Below are 12,539 nucleotides of genomic sequence, written 5' to 3'. Positions count from 1 at the left end.
CTGGCCTTCAAAACACTGTCAGTTCTCAGGGGAAAGCAGAGCCCTCAGGCTGCTGAAAGTGCAGCCAGTGGTCAGGTCTCTGTCACCTGGTACCAAAAACTCATGTTAAATCCAGAGAAGACACCCAATTCCTTAAGTCTTCCAGCTATTGGCACCATGGGATCAAGCTCACAATCAGAACATTGTTTTAAAAGAATAAACTCCCCAGGGAAATGCACAGGACCCACAGCTATCCCATTGAATATGCAGAGTTGAAGAGGGTACAAATATTCTCACCATATCTGGCTTTGGCTTCTTTTGCTTTCTCTGGTGTCTCATTTCCACAAGCCTTTCCCTGCAAGGTAGAAGATTATCCCAATAGTCCGCTCATTCCACTGCTGGCTTTAGGTGGACAGATAGCAATACAAAAATCCTTAAGGAGAATTTTAGGTCATCCATAGGCCCCATTTTAGAGGTCTGGTACAGCTGCCTAACTGTGTGTTAGATTGTCATACATTTACATACATTTACAAAGTACATGTGGCTTTCTCACCAATGCAGCTAGAAAAGCACTAATCTCCAATTTTAACTCAGCAAAACCTTTTCTTTTTTTCCATAGGAAAATGCCAGTTCCCAAAAAATATGCATATATATTCTGCAGGAACAGATTGATTGAATCAAATCTTCTAACAGTGAGCAAACACACTTCCTAGGGAAACCTGGCTGGTTTCCTGCTAGCTCCTGGACTCCCTGGGAGCCTCCCTGGTGAGCAGCATGTCTGGGCTCACAGGCTCCCTGCTGCAATCATCATGGGGACCTCTGTCCTTTCCTGTTTAAAAATAAAAATCTTTCTTTTATTAATTAAATGAAATTTCATATTCCTGTTCTGTGGGAAGTGAAAAATTCCGAGATACTTAGTTTTAATACAGAAAGGATGTGAGGGTGGTGATAAACTTGCCCATTTCTCCCTCTACAGGAATTTGAGGTTCTGATAAGCCCTTCTTACACATCATTGCTTATTCCACTGCCCACCTCTGGCTGGGTAAAGACAACTGGTAGAAATCCAAACCTGACAAATTAAAATTTGAAAAAAAATTAAACTAACCAACTGCTATGAGTTTAACAACAGGAGCCTACATTCCCCAGAGACCCGACCATGGCGAGCAGCTGGCAATAAAACCTGATTGCATGTGGAAGTGGTTAGGAAAAAAAACCAAAACAATAATACACATTTGGCACGTAAACTCAAACTTCTAATCTCACCCAGGCCTTGGGAAAGAAAAATAATCAAGTAGCAGAAAGAACAACTCATTTTTTAAGCAGCACTTTCTGAGTGTGATTCTCAAAAAGTTTAATGTAGTTAAAAGTTTTACAAATAGAAAAACACGCATAAAAAGTAAAAAATAAGGAAGATGAGCATGCCAGTGTTAGGTGAGCAGAGCATGTTTCACAGCCACAGCCCAGCACCCAACCTTCAAGAATTTATCAAGGTGAGTTAAAGTCTCAGTTTCTCAGTGCATAAACCTTGTGGTCTTCAAAATTGCTGCCAGTGAGTCCTGGACTGCTCTGCTCCCACTGCCAACAGGTGAAGGTGGCAGGATTTCCAAACAGCAAGTTTTTCAGCTGGGCTGATACCAATATGATCATCTTCTCCCTCCTAAAATCCACTTACATGAAGTCTTCTTCTTTAGGGACATCCTCTGTGGCTGGTATCTGCATCCCTCTGGGTGAAGGTACAACCAAGAAATATATTTTTGATCTTATGGTAGCCTGCGTTCCAACAACACATTTCCTCCATGAGGAAATGACAGAGCCTTGCCTTTGCCCATCCTAGAGAACAACCAAAAAGCCCAGAGACATCTGCCCAGGATCCTGAGGGAGCATTTTAGCTGCAAGCATTGTAACATCTAGGCCAGCATGAGATAATGTTTTGGCTATCTGCTTGAGGTAATTTGCACGACAAGCATATGATCCTTTTGTGGCTGGTGTTAACATTTCAGATTAGGGCTGTAAAGGGTGTTGAGAGAAATGAAGTAGACATCTGGTCATACTGTTGGAATTTATGTGGGAAGAAAGAGAAGTATCTGCAAACCACCAAAAAACAAGATTTAAACTTAGAAAAGGGGAAAAAAATCGTAGTTCAGCTGACCAGGATGGCAGGTAAGAGGAGGCTGCTCCTCTTGCTGCATTTTCCTCCATGCACTACACCATTGCTAGGCAGTGTAAGTGCAAGGAGCATTTCCATGTTGAAAGATACAGAGGGATTCTCTAAACCACTCGTGCAAAGAACAGTGTGATTAGATTTTCTGTGGCAGAAAACAGACTTCCAGAAGAGATTAAAACAGCTCTTAAAAAACCACAAAGCTCTGCCTTGACACAGCCTTGCTACAAGTATGACACATCCACCCCTCCTTGCAGCAAAGGCATTAGGGTAGGTGTTGAAGAAAAACTTGGTATCAAAGATGAGCAAATTAATTTCTATCCTGATTTTTTTCTGCATTTTGAGTCATCACTTTTTGGTGTTTTTGCTGCCATTTCTTTGATGCAATAGCTGGGAAACCTGTGGGAGGAGAACCCAGGTTATCTTGGAACCAAGTCAGCATTCAAGCCATCAGATCATGGCATCTTTCTGCACATAAAGGGCAGTTACAGGCACCAGAAATATCCCATATTTTAAAAAAATCAGAGAAGAAACTTAACATTTATTACCTCTTTTGATAGAATTTTTTTATTTGTTAGTAACAGATTTTTGAAGGGAGGAAAATTTAGCTGATTACAATGAAAGCATTCTCTCTTTTTTTAATAATCCTCAGTTTATTTAAAACCTTGGAATTCACACTGCTCAGAAAACTGGCAGCTCCAGCAACTAAGGCATTCTCCAAATCTAGATATTTATTATAAATGTTATTTGCTGTTTTAAAAGGAAAATATCTTCCAGTAGAGGACATGCTGCCTCTTAATGGGAAGGAGAAGTTTTCCCATAGTCTTAAAAAAAAAAAATCTTACTTTTTAAATTGGTAGTGCTACACATATTTGAGGCAGAGCAAATGTACTCACTCATTAAGACCTGTGTTTTGAATGATGCATTATTTTCATCTGTGAGGAAACATCTCCAAACTTTGGGAGTCACAGATCCAAATCCTTATTTTTAAAGTTAATACCTGATATAGCCACCTTTCTCACAAAATGGACTTGCAGATTAGATAGGCACTACTGATAATTCTCAATTAGAGAAAGGAACTGAACCTAAAATTTCTAGAACTTAGAGAGCTCTTAGAGTGTTTTCAGAATTGAATGATCAGCTCAAGCAGAAGCAGTCAGCACCCATGGACTCATAAAGCCCAGTCAAACTGAAGACCAAAACGAAAAAAAATAGGCTTGTCTTGCACTTTCAAGTGCAATTCCAATGTCCCCAATGCTGAAAGTGAGTGCTTGCAAAACTTAATATAGGAATCCTTTGCACCTTCATATTTTATGTTCCTGAGTTCGGAGCAGATGGGTTTTGCAGATTTAAATCTTTGGGGTTTGACTGCTTGAGGTGCACTTAAATACTTCTCATTGCTACTATTATAATGAACATATTTCACCAGTTAATAAGGTAGCAAACTTTGAAATGCAGGCATATGGGCAGCGTGGGAATTCAAGCGAACTCGTGTTTCTGTGGGATGGAACAGCCTTGTGCCATCAAAGGTGAAAATTGTTAATGGCTGGAAGTCCAACATCTGCTACACCACCTTTACACGGTTTCATGTGAAAACAAAATCCATATGAAACACTGGTAGGAAGCAGGGCCTCGTGAGCTCCCTTCAGGCTCACAGGATGCCCTGACCATCCTTGCCTGGCACATGCCCAGCCTCCAATTTCACCTGTCACATGAAGCAGGGCTGCATAGCACTTCAGTAAAATACCAACCTTATACTTTTTCTGCTTTTAAACTACATCATTATTTAATATTTTAGGGAGATAATATTTTTTAAATTAATATTGATTGCTATTTTACACTTTTTCCTGTAACACTAGAAAGCTTCAAAAATGAGACTGTCACGGAGACTGGTTTTGCCTTACCACCACTTGCTTTATCACCATTCTGCTTCATAAAAGACACTTCTTAAGAAAAAATTAGGCTGGTTTTAATTTTATCAGTGTTCACCCTGAAAACAATACTCAAAAACTTCAACAACAAGCAGAAACTGAAAATCCCTCCCACCCTGAAAAATTGGTATTTGATTTGCAACAATTTTTCTTCCAAGACTCCTAAACTTTTTAATACAAAAAGCAAACATTACAAACCCATTCTCCTTTGTTAGAAAGGACCCTGCCTCACATCCCTTCATATTTTAGGAATAGAAATTGTTGAAACTTGCACATTCTGGTGCCCTAATGAGGCTTAAGGCAGAGGTCATTCCTCCAGCTAAGGTTGATTAGGGTGTGTAGGTACTTGCACAGATGAGTTGTTTGAAAAACTTCTGTGATTTTTTAACAGCTATAATTAGAAACACTGGCACAGTTGAGTGAATCAGTGCAGCCACACCAGTGCTGGACAGTGGTACAAATGTGCCTCCCTCCCTTAAGGAAGAAGAAACCTCACATACGTTACTCTGCTGGTTAAAAAAAGAATTACCATATCCCTAGTTAATTAAAAAATATGCAAAGGCCAAGCCCTGGGAGAGAGTTGTGGTAACTGAGTTAACTGACATTTCCATGGATAAATTTCATCTTGAGAGTGTATTTAAGTGAATGTGGGTGTTGGTCACCTGACTCAGTACAGACTCTTCATGAGCTATTTTAGAAATTACTGAAACAGGTACCTCCAGGACACAACTTCTTCATCCTAAGGAGGAAAGACAAAGCATGTCACATGTGATTTACATATAAATCACACCCAGCAATGCCTGCTCCCTCCACTGACTGTAACTGGAGCCCAAGAGAGATCAGGTCTGATAAAGATACCTTCTTCAAATGTCTGTAGACATGAAGAGCATGCAAGATGATTCCTGCTCTAGCTAAGGCTCCAAGAGACCAAAACAACAAGTGTTGGTTTAGAACAGAAATATCCCACTTTAGGGCAAGAGCTGCACCAATAATCAATGGAAGCAGAGGTACCACTCACTACGTGCATGGGCTTCACAGCTCCAGCGGCTCCACAAGCAATTCCAAAGGCTTTTGGCTAGACTGCCTGTGTGGCAAAAGGTTGGATGACTCCTAGTGGATAAACCACATCCTGCCACTGGTCAGGAGGAAACCTGAGGGCTTCCAAGTCCCTTGAGGACAAATTACTCAGAGAAAGATCTATAAGGGTTTTAGTAGTAGCAGTAGTAGTATTAGTAGTAGTATTCAAAATACAAGTGCCTTAAATAGCATGACCAGGAAGGGTGGATTCAGGGAGTTGACATCTGACAGATGTTGGTAGTTAAGAAAAACTCTGGAACTCAGCCCAAAGACTCACTGACTGAAATAGACTTGACACCCAGATCTAACCAGGGAAACAAATGCCCAGATCCCTCCATCCTCTGGTGCCTGGGTGCCAGATGTGTCAGCGTCTAGTCCACACAGAGAGGCCACAAAGTACTTCCTCGCTGTTACAAACAAAACCCAGTCTTGGCATGTGCCATTTAATAAATGTGCCTTTCAGTGCTTAATGTTGTGGTTCCCAAACCAGCCCAAGCAGCAGGAAAGGAGGATTAGTGTCTTTCCAGAGAGGATGCAGCAGTGAGTCATGATCTCAGCACTGCTGTGAGTCACTTCGGCAGTGCTGCTGAATGGCTCCGCTATGAACATAAAGTGACAAAACATTCCCTTTGCGCTAGAGATCACGGGCAAATCCCCAGATCCAGACTGGGAGATGTCTGTGATCCAACCCTGTATCCGGATAAGAGCTTCCCCTCTGCTTCTGCTCATTTTCATGATTACAGGAAGCAGAGAGGAGCTGATACGTGAGGCAACTGGATTGTAGCTGTGTTTGCAACTCTGCCCCATCACCCACTGGAGAAATGAGCTGCACCAGAGTCCTGACTTTTCACTTACTGTGTAGGTGCTGCTTCCCAAGAGTCTGTGGCAGTCCTTGACAGTCATCCCTGCACCTCACTGGGAGGAGCACAGTGTCTGTGGCTTGGAGCAGGACAACTCCCCCAAGGCACAGGGTCACAGGGAACAGGCAGGGGATTTTCCTTGCCTTCCAGTGGGGAGAAAAAAGCATCCTCATTGGGACAAATCTCTAATAAATATCTCTTTTCCTAATCTAGGCCCAAACATTATGCCTGGATTTGAGTCAACATCTTTCCTGTAGACAAGTGACTTCCCTGATCAAGGCTGGACCTTCACTGGAAAGCCTTCACGTTTTCTGGTAGCAATGTCACATAATTTAAGCCCTCAGTTTAAGCTCAGCTCAGCTCATAAAATGATCCCAGAAAAAGGTGATTCTAAAGACATTGCCTGCTGAGCCAACGAGATTATTCACCCCCAGCCCTTCTTCTCATGTGCATCAGAGTGAAGGGAAACTAAGTAGATAAACCTAGAGGTTTCCAGGGAATGAATCCTGTAGGCAAATCTAAGCCCTTGCATCCTCTGTTGTTTCTGAGAGGATTTTGCATATAGACAAAGCAGCAGCTAACAGCTTAAAGAAATCACAGCAGTTCATGGCAGGATATAATAGAATACCTGGCATTTAGATGGAGACCAAAAAAACCTTTCATTATATAAAAACTCCAGGCCACAAATGCTACTTCACACTTTCAGATTACATATTTTAGTGAGTAAATAAAACTGAGCAGGCAACAAACCATTGTCATTAGTGAGAGACTTACCTGGATGCATTACCCAGTTACTTCTGGATGACTGCAATTTGAGAGTTGCTTCACTGCATCTCAAGTTTGAATTCTCTTGGAAAAGGAAGAAAAAGCTTGCATGAAAGAAAAAAAAAACATATCTAGAAAACAAAGGTTTGAATTCAGATTGTGCATGAGTTGCATTTTACAGCTGTTTCTGTCAGTATTTTGCTGCCAGAAAGCCATAACTCTTTGTCTCCACTTCTGAAAGTCTTATGTAATAGAGAGTTTATGGAAAAGACAAAGGAAAGCGCTGCTAAAACCTTGTCTTTACTATTTAATTTTCAGCAAGGTACATAATAGTTCAAAGAAAGTGGTATCCAAGCAACAGGTTTGAAAGGGGCAAAGACTGTTCAGTCAATTAACATAGCCTGAACATGCTGTTAACTGGCATAATTGCCTTTGATGAAAAACACACTTTTTATAGTTATATATAATCACAGAATATCCAAAAGATATATTAATAATGAAGAAAACCATCTCTTGGAGTATTCTTGTCACATCCAGCTCACAGTTGTATACATTTTCTCCTCTAGCCAGAACATCATATCTCACAGGAACTAAAAGCTGACACCTTAAAACAATATATTATTTTGATTTTCAGTTAACTATAGCCAGAAAAGTGAGATTTCTTCAAAACATACTTATATATATCTGCATTCAAAACATACTTAATGTCAAATCTCCCTCTCTGAAGGGACTAAAAATAATCTTCCACTGTTTTATTCCCTTAGCTCCATTGAACTATCATGGCTGAAAGATTATGGGTAGGATTCTATACAGGCATTTTTAAAGAAATAATAAATAACATAGCACCATAGAGAATCTTTTTGATCAGAAGAATATATGTCAACCATGGCCTAAGCGTTCCCCTGTGATAGCTGAGTCAAGGTCACAGGTGATGATTCACAAGCCAGAAAGAGCATAGCTTGACTTTCAGAGTTTCCGTGGCTGGCAGATAGATACTCTCTATTCCTGCAATGAACACAGCTGATGCAAAGACAGCAAATGGATAATCTTAGAATGCTGTATCTGCAGAACTGGGCAGCAGTCCTGGAAATATTCATATTTAACAAGTACAGTGCTGTTCAGACATGTAATATGGTGTGTATGTGCTTGGAACATTAGGCTTTGGTTCAAGAGCCAGAACTGCACCTTATGATGTGACAACGCTCCCTCAAAACTGCCACAGACCGGGCTGTTTCCTGCACAGATTTAAAAATGAAAAGAATTCTCCCAAAGCAATGTATCTGGTAGTGTAGAAATGAGAAGAAGACAGGTTACCAGGCAGCAAAAGAGCATCAGCAAGGAGATACAGCCATCAAGCTTCCCTCCCTGATCCAGAGCTGCTCTGGCAGAACCTAAGCCATCCCTGTGGCAAACCAACTACTTGGGCACAGTTGATGAAAGCACAGAAAGGAAGGAAGGCATATGGCATCTGTCTGGTTCTTAGCAGAACTTTTTGTCTCAAATCTCTTCCTGTTTGCACTCCCCTGTGCCAGAGAGATCCTGGGTACAAGGATGGGGAGACTCTTCTCCGTTGCTCCCAGCCTGCAGACCAGCCCCTCCCTCTCAATCCTCCTCCACTTGGTGCCAAGGGATCCTATACACCTCCACGCTGGTTTCACCAATCCCTTATGAAGGGGGCAGTTGAAAAATCGCCTTTTGTCTCAAATAGGAGACAAAACTTTGTCTTTTCTGTCATGCATCAATGTGCAAAGTATAAGGCATGAATTACACTTGGAGATGAATACAGAGACATTAACTGATTGTGGGCCAGCCTCACGGGTACCAGCTTTGGCTCCAAGGTGATGTCTGTTCTCCACTCAGCTGCTTCAAGTCAACCTAAGCCTTGGGATAATTCATGGTAATCAATTTGTGTGGCAAGCCACTTTTTTTTGGAAGAAGCTTTCCAGAAAAGGCTCTTTAATGTGGTATAAGGTCTTTCCAATAACTGTCAAATCTGGTACCACTTGATATAAAGAAGAAAACACCTTAAAATGTTCCCCATGTAAAAACTCTGTGACAGTTTTGATCATTGTTGGGTAAAGACGTTTCCAAAATGCAAATTCACAAACAGAAGATCCAGCAAATCTGGCATCACCTCAACTGCAAAAAAACAAAGCAAACTTCTTTTCTGGCAGGGAAGGTAGACAAGGAAATGTTGCATTACTTGTGGGATGTACATTAACACCAACCTCCCAAGGCATACCAAATACCCCTTAGACAGATGTATCAATAAGAAGAGGGATGATGGTTCTTGATAGGGATGAACACAATGTTCAAAACAAAGCTGGGAGCAATAGTGACTGTGCAGAAGGTGACTGCAAAGTGCACATCAGCAACAGAGTCTGAGGAGAGGGACCCGTTGGTCAGAACTCACATAAATAAAACTATAAAGGAATCATAAGCTAATTTCACATGTGGTACCAAAAGTGGCAAGAACGAGGAAAGTGTTATCAGCTAACAGATTCATTTTTGCAGCTATCAGCTAAGACACACTCTCTAAAAATGTCACAGAAAACCTATCATTATTGTAGGCTTCTGTGCTCATACCCCTTGAAGCATAAGGGGGTGAACACTCTGATGAGAGTTCAGGTCTCAACAATTACCTTGGGGGTACAACCCAAGTTGTTAAACCCTTCTTCTAAAAGCCAGTCTGAAAAATGTTAATATAACTCTTTAGTCACTCCTATACACTCAATGGCTGATACACTGCATATCTTAAATATAGTCTTGCCACCAAGATGTGCATTGGTAACTGATTTCAGACCAATTTTCCTTTGTTTATTACAAAGTGGTTTTAAATTAGAACTCCTGCTTTGAGACTGTGTACTTTGTTGAATCTAAAATTTGATGATTTAAAGTACAATTCTGAAAGCAGATACAAAGTAGTACACAAATGGAAGCCTCAAAACTAAATGTAAACCAAGCCAATACCAATAAGTAGTTGGCAGGTGCTGCTTGAGCTTGCCACCTACGCACAAAATTTGACAAAGCATGAAAGACAAGTACTGTACTTGTGTTCCACCTCAAGCCCTCTGAATTAACTGTTGGGACTGACATTTGGGAACATATTTCTGCAAAAATACAGTACAATGAAGTATTTGAACTTCACTCAGCTGAAGTGGCGCACCAAACTCTCTGTACTAAGACATGGAGGTTGTAGCAAAGGATTTCTTGTGCAGCTGGGATGTAGATGATACCAATTCCATTCTCTTCTGCATTTTAGATATCCTACTTGAATGCAGAAGCACCTCTGTCCTTGAAACAGAGAGATCCCATCCTTAAAACAGTACCACCACCTCACAGCAGTGTTGTAAAATAAAGATATACAATGTAACGTGCAGCTGTGAAAACTGCGGCACCTGACTCAGTAACAGGATTTTATGTGGATTCCCAACCTGACCTTCCATAGTCATCTTCCCAACAGATTCTCTGTTTAAACTTTCAGATTTCTTCTTCTTCTTTCTCGTTTTAGGTGCCTGCAGCTGGTAAAGCTTCCTGGAGGTGCAAGATCCCACATCTTTCTGTTTAGGCCTAATTCTCCTAGGACTCCTGGCCTGTGAGAACCATCCAGCCCCACAGGATGGGCCTTTGTACCAGGCCAAACCTCTGTACAAAGATGATGAGTTTAAGTCCATTCTTGCCGCTCTGCTGGAACAGCAGCAAGGCTGAGTTAGGGAAGGAGTGCCATGGGAAATGGGACCTATAGGATTTACCAATCCCTTTTGGGGCTCTTTGGGCAGAGATTCAGAGGAGCAAGTGAACCAGGGCATGGGGCTCCAATGCACCACTGGCTTAGAGACTTCACTGGTTCAGACAGCATTCACACCATCTTCTTCCAGAGAGAATTAACATTTTGCTTACAAAATGGTTATTTCAAAAGCCTCTTTTACTTCATAGCTCTACATAATCCTACACTCTTAATTGTACTTCATTTCTTTAATGCAGTGTTAAGTCTTCAGGCACATTTAAATGCTAGAAAGAACATTAACTGCTTTATAGGTATTTTTAGGAGACATTTTGATGACTTTGTATCACAGAGTTCAGTTAGAGTTTTCTTTCTAAAAACAACTAAGTCATGAACATGATTAAAATATGAGTATTAAATCCTTTAAAGCATTTAAATAAGCTTGTGGTTAGAAATAGTAGAGTTCTTCAGTTTTTTGGAGACACAGGGCATCCAAAACTGTGCTATGGTTTAAAAGCTAAAGATAACTTTGACTGAGACAAGGTCACTGGACCTTCATAAACCCATCTACAGGTTCAAGGCTAGAACCCACATAAATATTCTTTGACAATCTCAACACAATTCAGACCTAAAATTATCTCATATATACGAATTCTTAAAATTTCATCAGTCATCACTGATTTCCCTCAAATGTGGCAAATTCATTCACATTTATGAAAGAAATAAATTGTATTTGAGCAGGGAGGAGAGGCAGTAAAGCATTAAACAAAAGACATAATCGAAAATCTGACAAGTTCGACACAGAGCCTGTTTAACACATTTGCTCCCATTTGGTAAAGCACAGCCTCTTTCCCTGCAGAGCCACAGAGCTATGGATTTACACAAAACTTAACGAGGCTGAGCCCACAAATCATCACTCAAGCATTATCCCCATAATGCAAACATGCCTGCTCCTTTTAAAGGTTTTCATAACGTGAACAAGAATTACCTTCAGAAAGCAGACTCTGGCAGGACGAATGGATACCGAACAGAAGTTTAGCTACAGAAATATTGCTATGGTTCACAACACAACCGAGCTGCAGTGAACATCACCAGGCCCTTCCACTCCTCTGGAGAATGAAGAGGAATACAGCTCTCCAGCAGCAGCCACGGGACCCAGGAAGCACCAGCAGATGGTGCTGTGAAAGAAGGCAGGTTTCTAAGAAAAACCAGCTTTTATGAATCAAAATTTGACAAGCACTGACGAGAAAATATCTTCAGTAAAGATACCACAGTAATATAATAATTATTCCTTCCTTCAGAGAAAAATACAGCAAAAAAGAGCAATTTCCCCCTTAACACATCTGCTTTCAGGTGATTCTGCTTTCATTATAATAGCACTGCTTTGTTTCCAGAGCACAAGTGCCAGTCATCATGCAGCAATATCCTCCTTACCCATCAGTGTATCTTCAAGGCATCATTCCTTCTTGATACTTCACAGATTTGCCTTGGAGGCAAGAACAGTTCAAGTCATTCATTTATGAAACCAAAGACATTCTCAGTGTTGTCAGAAATTGTGAAAAATTTGGGTACATGATTCCAGTGCTTTCTTTTTTCCTTTTGCTTGGCAGCATAAAGTAGCGCTGATTAAATAGATCTCACACTTGAATTTTTATTTCATATATTCTCTATTTAACAGCTTCCAGAGTAGGACTGGCTTTCAGCACATACAGGTGCAGTCACACAGCTGCAGAGGGATGGAGCACCACCTAAAATGGACTGCAACACTGGAGAGCCAGAGTGGGATCACTGAAGGAAGAAACTGGTGATAAACCAAATCAAGATATTTAATTTCAGTTTTAGAAAGTGATCACGGATCCAAACCTGACAGAAGTCAAGAAGTGTTTGGACAACACTCTCAGGCATGTGGTGGGATTCTTGGGGTGTCCTTGATGACCCTGATGGGTCCCTTCCAACTCAGCATGTTCTGTAATTCTATGAAAAAGGACCATGAGAAATGTGACCTGAAGTGCCCAAACAGGCAAATGTCCTCACTGGGAGCA

The 12,539-nt window shown here is 41.0% G+C and overlaps 1 long non-coding RNA gene across 1 annotated transcript; it reads right to left on the bottom strand.

Moving 5' to 3' along the window:
- Positions 1 to 1,328: 1,328 nt before the first annotated feature.
- LOC138114332 (uncharacterized) lies at positions 1,329 to 11,701 on the bottom strand. The gene is made up of 3 exons (XR_011152596.1): positions 11,486 to 11,701; positions 6,783 to 6,857; positions 1,329 to 2,539 (listed from the first exon to the last, which is right to left on the bottom strand). It is a non-coding gene; the product is annotated as an uncharacterized lncRNA (long non-coding RNA).
- Between the last annotated feature and the right edge of the window lie 838 nt (positions 11,702 to 12,539).

This window comes from Aphelocoma coerulescens, chromosome 1 (genome assembly GCF_041296385.1).
Source record: "Aphelocoma coerulescens isolate FSJ_1873_10779 chromosome 1, UR_Acoe_1.0, whole genome shotgun sequence".
NCBI classification, from domain to species: domain Eukaryota; kingdom Metazoa; phylum Chordata; class Aves; order Passeriformes; family Corvidae; genus Aphelocoma; species Aphelocoma coerulescens.
Note: the sequence above shows the minus strand (reverse complement) of the source record. Positions and strands in the feature narration are given on the sequence as shown.